We start from the raw sequence: 12,134 nt of genomic DNA on the forward strand, positions 1-12,134 counted from the left end.
GGCTGTTTTTGTCTAGTCTGTCGGTGAAAAAGTTCCTTTTGGCAGTGCGGATCAGGTGGTGGTGTTCGCGTGTAGCGTTCTTGAGGGCGGTCATGTTGTCAGCGGTGTGGTCCTTGCGCCAGGCCTTCTCAAGGGCACGACAAGTTTTCTTTGATTCTTTGAGGGTGTCAGAGAACCAGAGAGGTTTTTTGGTGTTGGTCTGTCGATGCGTGCGTTTGAGGGGAGCAAGGTTGTCAGCGCAGTTGGAGATCCAGTTTGTGAGGTTGAGAGCTGCGTCGTTGGGGTCGGTGGTGAGGGTGGGTTGGTTGGCGGCGAGAGCGGAGAAGAGTTGCTCTTCAGGGATCTTGTTCCACTGTCGATGAGGGATGGGTTGAGTGCGGAGGTGGGAGGTCTCGCGTCGGAATGTGAAGTGGACGCAGCTGTGGTCGGTCCAGTGTAGTGCAGAGGTGTGGCTGAAGAAGACGTGTTTGCTGGCGGAGAAGATAGGGTCGAGCGTGTGTCCGGCGATGTGGGTGGCGGTGTTCACCAGTTGTTTGAGGCCGAGGTTGTCGAGGTTGTCGAGCAGGGTGGTGGTGTTGGGGTCGTTGTTTTGTTCCAGATGGAAGTTGAGGTCGCCTAGGAGGATGTAGTCCGGTGAGGCGAGGGCGTGCGGGGAGATGAAGTCGGCGATGGCGTCGCTGAAAGAGGCGCGAGGTCCGGGAGGACGGTAGACGAGGGATCCTCTGAGGGTGGTCCTTGGGTCGGTGCGAATCTGAAAATGCAGGTGTTCAGCGGCGAGGGGGGGTCTTCGGTGGAGGTGGTGACGCTGATGGAGTCTTTGAAGATGATGGCGACACCTCCTCCTACTTGGTTGGTGCGGTCTTTTCTGGAGATCTTGTAGCCTTCGGGGATGGCGGTAGCGATGTCTGGAGCAGAGGAGGCGTTCATCCATGTCTCCGTGATGAAGGCGACGTCCGGGGCTGTGGAGTCCAGGAGGTCCCAAAGTTCAACGGCGTGCTTGTGGACGGAACGAGCGTTGATCAGGATGCACTTGAGGTGGTTGATGGCGCGTGGGCTTGTGGTCGTGGTAGTTGCGTGGTGGAAGATGCGTTTGCAGGAGTTGCAGGCGAAGGGTCCATGGGTGCGTTTGGGGTGAGCTAGGAAGCAGGTTTTGGAGCGCCCTGGGTTGAGGGCGTGGAGGGTGGTGGGGTCGTAGCGGATCAGCGGGGCTTGGGGGAGCTGGGGACCAGGGGTCGTGGCGCTGGGCGCGGGCCAGGCGCGGACGGGCGCAGACGGGCTTGCCTCTGGCGCGCCTCCGGCGCGCCCGCTGCGCAGTCGCGCAGCGGCCGCCATAAGAGGTAGGAGGGGGGGGAGGGGTCAGCTGGGGGCGAATGGGAGCTGGGGGGCGGGGGCGTGCAGGAGGTCGCGGCGGGAAAGCGCGAGGGAGGGGGGGGACAGGTAGAGTGAGAGGAGCTGGGGGAGGGGGTTTAGGGTGGAGGAGGGTGAGTGTTAGGAGGTTTGGAGATTAGGGAGAGAGATAGGAGGAGGGTTGTGAAGATAGGGGAGGGGGGGTTGTAGAGGTGGGTGAGGGAGAGAGGTAGAGTGAGAGGATAGGGAGATAGGTAGTAGAGGGGGTGGCGGGAGGGGGGGAGAGATAGAGAAGTAGATAGAGAAAATAGATAGAGAAGTCGATAGATAGGGAAATAGATAGATAGACAGATAGGTAGGTAGGAGGAGGTGGAGAGTGGGGGAGTTAGATAGTGAGATAGGGAGCTAGAGAGATAGGAAGATAGGAGGAGTGAGGGAGGTAGATAGCGAACGGGTTAGCTAGGGGTGAGAGAGGGGGAGGCGAGTGAGGGAGGGGGATGAGGAAGGAGCAGGAGGGCAGGCTCGGGGGAAGAAGACGGAGGAGGTAGAAGAGCCGAAGACAGGAGAACAGAAGACAGAAGAACAGAAGACAGAAGAACAGACACAGTCACAGTCCTCTAGAGCTTCCCCCCTCTGGAAACACCAGCACAGCACCCACCCAGCGGGCCCATACCTCTGTCCCCAGGACACATGAATCAGCAGTGTGTCCACCACTACAGGGAACCCAGGATAACCCACCACCCCAACAACAACAGGGACCTGGGGGCAGTGGTAGTGGGCACACGGTCCAGGGGACGGAGGCCCAGGAACACAGGGGAACTGGGAGGGCTGCTGTGCGACAGGGGAGGACAGGCCAAGGGAATCCACTCTCCACTTGGCCCTCTCCAACATCATGGGAGCCTACCACCACTCCCAGGAGACGATGGCAACGGTACTGGCCAAGTTTCAGGAGACCCAGCGCCTGCAGGAGGAACAGTATTTGGGCTTCAGGGAGGAACTCAGGTCCATCAATTCCACCCTGGGCACCATCGTAGGGGTGCTGAAGGAAGTACTCAACACCAGGAGGGACACTGTGGCCCAAAAGGGGCCCCTGACACTAGCCTGGACGATGAACTGCCCACCACCTCTGCCGGCGCTAGTGGACGGGAGGCACAGCCACAGGACCACCACACCAGCACCCCACCCCCGGCAGAGGGAGAACCACCCCGCAAACGGTCCCTGAGATCCAGGACAAAGACAGAGAACGATGCCAAGACCCCAGCCAAGAAATGAGACCACCCTGATTGTCATCCATTTGTCCCACCTTGTCACCCTGTCCATCCTTAAACTGCCCCAGCTCCACTTCCAATGCCCCTTTGGACAATGCACCTGTGAGACTAATAGAATGGACTCTGCCATGAGCATTCCTCCACCATCACCCCTCACCATTTTACAACCCCCTCCACTATTGAGCACTTAAATAAACACCTTTGAAGCACAAAACAATCTGGAGTCAGTCTGTGATTTTGAAATAGTGTATTAGCAATTACAGTGTCAAAATGCTCTTTCAAATTTAATGTCAACATACCTATGTCACACAGCTGTAGTCCATGAGGAAACAAAGCAGATGTCACACTGTGGGACCACATCTGTGAAATCGTAAGGGAAAGTGACAACTCAGTGACCATACACTGGGTGAAAACGACAGACAGTAGAGAGGTAGTAGTGTTAAAGTACATGTAGTAGGCAGGTTTGTATTCTTACCTGTGTCTCACTGGAAATATTGCAGGATCATCGAGTTTCTGTAGACGATGTCCTCTTCTTCTGCTTCCTCATCTTCACTGTCCACAGGCTCCACAGCGACAACAACCCCGCCATCTGGACCATCCTCCTTCAGAAAAGGCACCTGTTGTCGCAAAGCTAAGTTGTGAAGCATACAGCAGGCCACGATGATCTGGCACACCTTCTTTGGTGAGTAAAACAGGGATCCACCTGTCATATGGAGGCACCTGAACCTGGCCTTCAGGAGGCCGAAGGTCCGCTCTATTATCCGCAGAGTTCGCACATGGGCCTCATTGTAGTGTTCCTCTGCCCTTGTCCTGGGATTCCTCACTGGGGTCAGTAGCCATGACAGGTTGGGGTAACCAGAGTCACCTGCAAATGGTGAGGGACAACTGTTAGACACACACTAACCTGGAGGGATATCCCCAGACCCAGACAACCATTCCCACTGACTTGCTTCCAGGTGCTCACCTAATAGCCACACTGTTGGAAAATGGGTTATTGGTAGGGCAGGTAGGTACCTACACCTAGCAACAAGCCACTAACCTCCACATAGGTACAGTTAGGTCTCAGTAAATTAATCCCAGCTCAACCCTTGGTAGCTTGGCAACGAGCGTCAAGGCTTAACTTAGGAGACAAAGTGTAAAGCATTCAAATATCACAAAACAGTAATTAAATAAAACACAGGAAACAGTTTAAAAATCCAAAACCAATTTATAAAAATAGCTTATATTTTTATCTTTAAAATGACACAAAAACGATTAAAATCGGTTCAGGGGAACCGGAGATATGAATTTTTAAAGAATTATTACTTTTCTAGCGCTTAGAAACAAAAAGCGCCAATCGGGTCATCTGGTTGCACCAGGAACGGGGCAAAGTCAAACTTTCAGGCCGACCGCGATGGAGCCCTGCTACAGGTCGCGGGAGGCCTCGGTCAAAAAGTTACCTTCTGACTTAGTCTTTATTTTGAAGTTTTTCTTCACCGGGACGAACCTGCCAGTTGAATCCGACCTCCTGGAGCCCTTGTCCGGATACGCGATGTGGGTTTCCTCGGTGGAGACTTTTACCTTCGGACTTAGTCGTTTTTTTGAGATGAAAATCCTTCGACCGGGGTAAACCTGGATCTTGATCTGACGTCCATGGAGCCCTTCTCGGATACGATGGCTGGGAGGTCCCGGTCAACTTTTTACGTTCGGACTTAGTCTCTTTTTTGGATGTTTTTCTTTACCGGGACGAACCACGAAGTCAGGCCGGGTCGCGGTTGAGGCAAGCCGGCTAGAATTTCCGCGGCGGGTCGGTCCCTCTCTGGAGCTTTTTTCCAAAAATTCTCAAATCTTTTCCAAACTTCTGGGGCTTCACCCAGATGTTCTTTTAAGGTTCTTTTGGGGTCCACAGCTCACCCCAAGGGTCCAGAAGTTCTGTGATGGTCCTTGGGGGGTGCGGACTTCAACTCCCAGAATGCACCTGGCGCAAACTCCTTTTTGGCCACTGGACAGTGGTCAGCTGGTCGCTTTCTTCAGGAGTTGGTGCAGGGGACTCTGGTTTAGTAATTTTTCACCTGTAGCAAACAGGGAGTCCCTCCTTGAACCAGTTGAAGCCAGGCAAAGTCCTTCTTGTGGTGAAGCCCAAGTGTGCAGCTGGTGCAGTCCTTCTGAGTGCAGGGTCCAGGTGCAGGCCAGGGGTCCAGCAGGGCAGTCCTTCTTCTTCTTTAGTTCCTTTCTTGTAGATTTCTGGAGGGGATCTGAGGTGTGGGTGCAGGTCTGCCAGTTTTATCCTTGCTCCTGGGTGAAAAGCAGGGGGCCCTGGTTCTCCAATCAGGGGCAGGGTCGTCCCCCTGTGATGACCACTTCCTGGGAAGTGTGGCAAAAATCCATCCCAGAAGGCAACAGTCTCTAAAAATCCAACATGGATGAATCTGATTTTTGGAGGTTACATCTGGCTGAGCCCACCCACTGGTGTGGCTAAAAATCATAAACACACCCCTCTCCTGCCCTCTCCTAATCTAATCAAGGGGGCACCTAGTTGTCTGGGGTTGCAGGATGTGGGGGTGTTGCTGGGTGCTGCAAATGTCCTTCTCTGCCTTTGAAGACCAGTTTGGCAGCCCTTCCCCTTCCTGCCTCACCATCTGCTGAGGGGAGATTCTCTCCCCCAAGCACATTCCTTTGTGTGAAGTCAGGCCACTTCACACCTCATCAAGGTAGCCTGGCAGAAGCTGCTGCAGGCTGGCCAATCAGAGCACAGCAGCAAAAACAATGCAGAGCTGAAATTGGCAACTTTTTAGGTAAAGTCTAAACTTTTTACCTGGACAAGTTATATTAAATCCAACAACTGGAAGTTGTGGGATTTATTACAACAATCAATTTGATATCAAATTCTTGGTATGTAACATTTAAGGAGACTTTAAAATTTAAAATAAAGTCTGCCCATTCTAGCCTATGAAGGCCATTTACTTCAATGAGGGAAAAACGAATTTGGCTGTTTTTACCTCACCAGGGCTTATAAATCTATTTTTATAAAGTCCCCTGCTTATAGTTACATGGCACCCAGCCCTAGGGGCACATAGGGCACACCTTAGGGGTGACTTATATGTAAAAATAAGGTAGTTTAAGACTTTGGAAGTACCTTTAATTCCAAAGTCGAATTTGCATATAACTTTAATTTAAAAGCAGCCAGCAAGGCAGGCCTGCCTTTAAAATGACACTGGGCACCTCAGCAGTGCACCTAGGTGTGCACCACCTATGCTGTGGTCCCTAAACCTACATGCCCTACCATATACTAGGGACTTAAAGGTAGGTTAACTTAGCCAATTATAATTAGCCTAATTTGCATATTGATTTGACACAGAGCACAGGCCCTGGGACTGGTTAGCAGTACCCAGGGCACCATCAAAGTCAGGAAAACACCAGCAAAAAGAGGAAAATGGGGGCAAAAAGTTATGGGGCCTCTGCAATCAGCCCTGTTTTCTCACACAACCCCCCCAGCCCACACGCCCAGGAGACTCAGCCCAACCCTGGGAGAGTCTTCCTGGCTTGTTAGGCGAGGAAGACAGTGAAGAAAACTGGCTGTCCCTTTGCAGGGCCTGCTCTGCCTTATATCCTCCTGTCAGGGTCACTCCCGATGGGTAGTGAAGCCATCCCAACAGTAAAAGGACCCAACTCAAACTGAAACTTTCCTCTAGGGGGGTCTTCCTCCTTTCTCTCTGCCAACTTGGGTAGTGAGGTGCCCACCTCCCCTACTCCAAACTTTGCTAGGGCAACACCTAGCTTACCCAAAGAGGTCACCCAACACTTGAGCAACCCCACCATGACCAATAGGGTCAGGGGGCCTACTTTGCTATTGGCCCTGGGGTCTGCCTCCCAGGCCAAGTATAGTGCTGCCAGGAAGGCTAGCACCCAGCAGAGGCTACTGACAGCTGTCAGTACCCAGAACCACACCCTAAGCTCTCCACTGACAGGTGGCTGAACTGCCTTAGGGGCATCTTTGGGGTCCTGGCACCCCTCTTGCTGTCTAGAGTGGGGGGCTACCACCTCCTGTGGCAGACACCCTCTTCCACTCTCCCTTCTGTCAGTGCAGGGGCAACACCTTGCATCTGGACAGCTGCCTGACTACTCAGGACTTCCTTGGGGTCAGGTGAGGCCTCACCAGTGCCAACTCTGGGCTCCCCCCTTACTGGGGCAGAAGGCCCTTGGCTCCCTGGAACTCTCTTTAAGAGTGGCCTACCCTTCCTTTTCTTCTTTCCTTTTCTTGGGGACCCCTGTCTCCTAACTGTAGGGACTGACTCCCCATGACTTTGGGTTTGGGGGGCGCCCTGGGCGACTACCCCATCTATGACCAGACTCACCTCTGGGAGGTCATTGCCCAGGATACAATCTAGGGGAAGGTCAGCACTGACTACCACCCTAATCCAGTCAAGGATACCCTCCCTCTCTAGGGGCACTATGGCTACAGGTTTGGAGGTGACCTCCCCTGTGGCTATCCTGACTTTCTTTGTCTTTCCTGGGACATACATGTCTGGGGTCACTAACCGGTCACTCACTATAGTGTGACTGGCACAGGTGTCTCTCAGGCCAGTGGTAGGGATCCCATTCACCTGAATGGGGTGGAAGTGCCTACTTCCACCCTCAGGGATCACCAGCTTACCATCTGGTCCTGTCTCCCAGCTCAATGCTAGGAGGACTTCATCATCTGAGGAATCCTCCTATATGGCTACACTGGACAGCCCAGTGCTAACCACCTTCTTTGGACAGGCTGCATCTCCTCTGAAGTGACCTGTCTGCTGACAGTCAAAGCAAGCCCTACTGTCCAAGAGTTTTTTTAACCCTGGGTCTCCCTGTCTCTGCTTGTCAGAGTGGGAGTGGGATTTACTCTCCTCCTTCTTAGGGTTCTGGGGTACAGAGGGAGTCTCTGTGGTGGGCTTACCACCTCCCTCCTTAGGTTTTTGGGGACCTGTCCCCCCCTTCTTGGAGTCTCCCCCCTGGGACTTGACAACCACCCTGGTTCTCAACCACTCATCAGCTGCCTCCCCTAGCTCTCTAGGGTTGGTCTGCTTAGAGTCCACTAGATGCTGGCGTAACTTTTCTTGGATACAATTGGTCAAGATGTGCTCTCTCATGATCAGATTGTATAACCCCGCATAAGTATCTACTTTGTTACCAATAATCCAGCCCTCTAGTGCCTTTATTGAAATGTCCACAAAGTCAACCCAAGACTGGGTACTGACCTTCTGGGTGTCCCTGAACTTCATTCTATATTGCAGGCCTGCCTTTAAAATGACACTGGGCACCTCAGCAGTGCACCTAGGTGTGCACCACCTATGCTGTGGTCCCTAAACCTACATGCCCTACCATATACTAGGGACTTAAAGGTAGGTTAACTTAGCCAATTATAATTAGCCTAATTTGCATATTGATTTTACACAGAGCACAGGCCCTGGGACTGGTTAGCAGTACCCAGGGCACCATCAAAGTCAGGAAAACACCAGCAAAAAGAGGAAAATGGGGGCAAAAAGTTATGGGGCCTCTGCAATCAGCCCTGTTTTCTCACACACACACGGTGCCTCTGGAGTTGCCCCATCACATAAGGGATGCTGCTATTCCTCAAAATGTAAGCGTCATGCACTGAGCCAGGAAATTTGGCATTCACATGGGAGATGTACTGGTCTGCCAAACACACCATCTGCACATTTATCGAATGATAACTCTTCTGGTTTCTATACACCTGTTCACTCCTGCGGGGGGACCAAAGCCACATGTGTCCCATCAATGGCACCTATGATGTTGGGGATATATCCCAGGGCATAGAAATCACCTTTCACTGTAGGCAAATCCTCCACCTGGGGGAAAACGATGTACCTCCGCATGTGTTTCAGCAGGGCAGACAACACTCTGGACAACACGTTGGAAAACATAGGCTAGGACATCCCTGATGCTATGGCCACGGTAGTTTGAAAAGACCCAATTTCTAGGAAATTGAGTACTGACAGCACCTGCCCTTGAGGGGGATTCCTGTGGGATGGCGGATAGCTGACATCAGGTCTGGCTCCAGCTGGGCACACAGTTCCAGGATTGTGGCACGATCAAGCCTGTAGGTGATGATCACATGTCTTTCCTCCATTGTCAACAGGTCCACCAGCGGTCTGTACACCGGAGGATGCCGCCAGCTCCTCACATGTCCCAGCGGACGGTGCCTATGAAGGACAACAGCGAGCACAGAGTCAACCAACTCAGAGGTACGCACCCACAGCTTACACAGAACATGAATCATAATCCGAAATTTGGCCTGTATGAGTGTTGAGGCAAGGCCTAGGTATGTGTGACGCAGTGAAAAATTAAGCCATGTGGGCCCCTGAAATGGCGGTTGCCTGACTGGTAGTGTGGGACAATGGGATGTGAGGTAACTGCGCTGGCATTGTACACCGTCGCGGTAGGCGGTCGAAGACCACAGCGCAATTCTGCATTGGTTAATATTGGACCCTATGGGTCCCAGGAGCCAATGACGATGTACGCTGGTGGTGACGGTATGCACCGCCGCGGACGTGACTGCCATTTTCTATCTGTGCAAATCACTCGATACCTGATCTTCGACAGGAGAGGACCTACACTGCAAGTGCTGCTGTGACCTCAGTCTGGAAGAGACAATGGCTTGTGCGTCTGGGGAAAGGGCCCCTGCCTACACATCAGAAGCGTTGGAGAAACTCGTGGATGGGGTCCTCCCCCAGTACACGCTACTCTACGGTCCTCATAGCAAACAGGTAAGTACACTGGGAGCATGCTGTATGGGCTATGCCTGTGTAGAGTGGGGTGGATGAAAGATGGGGGGGGAGATTGAGGCGTGAATGAAACGACGGTGAGTGCATGTGCATGATAGCAAGGGTAGGGATGGGGGCCAATGACTGTGACAGTGCATTTGGTAATAACTTTTAATTTCCCCCTGCACAATTCATGTAGGTCAGCACCCACCAGAAAAAAGATATTTGGCGTGCCATCGCCAAGGACGTCCAGACCCTGGGGGTCTACCACAGACGGAGCACCCACTGCCGTAAGAGATGGGAGGACATTCGCCTCTGGAGCAAGAAGACGGCGGAGGCCCAGCTGGGGATGGCCTCCCAACGTGGGAAGGGTGGCCGTCGCGCCATGACCCCCCTGATGTTCAGGATCCTGGCGGTGGCGTACCCGGAGTTGGATAGGCGCTTGAGGGCATCACAGCAGCCACAAGGGGGTGAGTGCACTCTCATTCTGCTGATGTTGCGCGCAGTGGAGGTGTCTGGGTGGGGGAGGTGGGCTGTGGGTTTTCCTAGGCCAGGGTGAGTGTGCTAGTTAGGTCTCCTTGTTCTGGCAGACCCTGTGGCACCCCACCCCACCTGTGTACAGTGCCAAGTACACCTAGTCAGGCTCCTGTGTCATCCATGTGTGCAGATGTCGCCCGTAGCCTTGTAGGCCATGTCCCAGGGATTGAACAGTGGAGCCCAAGTGCGCGGCGTAGTGCAAGGGGCTTCTGTGTCTGTTGTGTCCGTAAACGGTAGTGGTAATGCATGCACTCAACATGTCTTTCTTCTGACGTCCCCCCCCCCTTTTTGTGGCCTCCCTGTTCTTGTGTGCATTAGCATCATCAGGCGGAGGAGCAGTGGCACCGGAGCAGGAGGGATCTGCATCCCACATGGCCCTGGAGGGCGTCACTACGGACTCGGAGTTCACCAGTGGGACGGAGGGCGAGGGGAGCTCCTCGGCGGGGACAGGAGCTGACACCAGTGACACGGACTCGTCCTCTGATGGGAGCTCCCTTGTGGTGGCGGCAGCATCTGTGCCCCCGCATCTACAGGTACAGCCGCCACCCGCCCTACCAGCACCGCCCTCCCAGCAGCCCCTCAGCCTTTGCCCTATGTCCAGGAGGGTGGGCATCACCTTCGCCCCAGGCACCTCAGCCCCTGCCCCAGTCACCCCTTCTGCCCTCAGCGAGGAGGCCATTAACCTCCTCAGGTCCCTCACTGTTGGACAGTCTACCATTTTGAATGCCATCCAGGGTGTAGAAAGGCAGTTGCAACAAACAAATGCATTCCTGGAGGGCATTCATTCTGGTCAGGCGGCCCTTCAGCGAGCTTTTCAGACTCTGGCCTCAGCACTGCTGGCAGCCATTGTCCCTGTCTCTAGCCTCCCCTCTCCAACTTCCTCCACCCAGGCCCAATCCCCTGTACCTCAGCCTGTCCCAAGCACACCTTCAGACCAGCATGCACACACGTCAACACATAAGGGAAGCTCTGGCAAACATAAGCACCACACATCCCACAGGCACTCACGCAAGCATCACACACATGCAGACACACCAACATCCACTGCCTCCACTGTGTCCCCCTTCTCCTCATCTCCCTCCTCCCTCCCAGTCTCGTCTACACTCACACCTGCATGCACTACATCTACAGCCACTACTTCCATCACCAGCACACCCACCACCACACCCCGATCACGTGCTGTCACCACCCCCACTGCCATTCACATGTCCCCTGTGTCCTCTCCCAGTGTGTCTGTGACGCCACCTCCCAAGATACACAAATGCAGGCACACACCCACCCAACAGCCATCCACCTCACGACAGCCTCCAGCGCATGCACCTTCACCCAAAGTCACCAAACCAACACCTCCTAAAAACACAACCTCTTCCTCTGCTCCCAAACCCCCTCCAGCTACCCATCCCAGTGTTCCCAAGAAACATTTCCTGTCCAACCTTGACCTCTTTCCCTCACCTCCCCACCCCGTCTGTCTCCTAGGGCCCGACTCTCCAGGTCCCAACCTAGCACCTCAGCCACAACATCTCCGGGACCAGGGCAGCCAGTGTGGCACGGAGCCACAGCATGGACAGTCCCCCACCTGTCAAGCATCAAATGTTGGCCAGTGCCCGGCGGGAGAGGGGGAAGACTCCAGCCACCAAAGCCGCTCCCAGGGGTACAGGTTGGAGTGTGGAGTCAGCTGCGACACCATCCAAGGTGGGGAAGTGCCACAAGAAAGTCAGCAAGTCTTGGAAGAGCAGCACTGCGGAGAAGACTGCCATCATCAGAGCTGTCCAGGAGGCCACCGCCAGCACCAGCCCAGCTGCCCAGGAGGTGACCGCCATCATCCCCGCTGCCCAGGAGGCCACCACCAGCACCAGCCCAGCTGCCAGGAGGCGACCGCCATCATCCCCGCTGCCCAGGAGGCGACTGCCATCATCCCCGCTGGCCAGGAGGCGACCGCCATTATCCACGCTGCCCAGGAGGCGACCGCCATCATCCCTGCTGCCCAGGAGGCCACCACCAGAACCAGCCCAGCTGCCAGGAGGCCACTGCCATCATCCCCGCTGCCCAGGTGGCGACCGCCATCATCCCCGCTGCCCAGGAGGCCACCGCCACCAGCCCTGCTGCCCAGGAGGCCACCGCCAGCAACAGCCCCGCTGGGCCATGAAGGACCGCCAGCACCAGCCCCACTGGGCCATGAAGGACCGCCAGCACCAGCCCCGCTGGGCCATGAAGGACCTCCAGCACCAACCCCGCTGGGTCA

The sequence above is a fragment of the Pleurodeles waltl genome, chromosome 3_1, assembly GCF_031143425.1.
Source record: "Pleurodeles waltl isolate 20211129_DDA chromosome 3_1, aPleWal1.hap1.20221129, whole genome shotgun sequence".
Classification (NCBI taxonomy): domain Eukaryota; kingdom Metazoa; phylum Chordata; class Amphibia; order Caudata; family Salamandridae; genus Pleurodeles; species Pleurodeles waltl.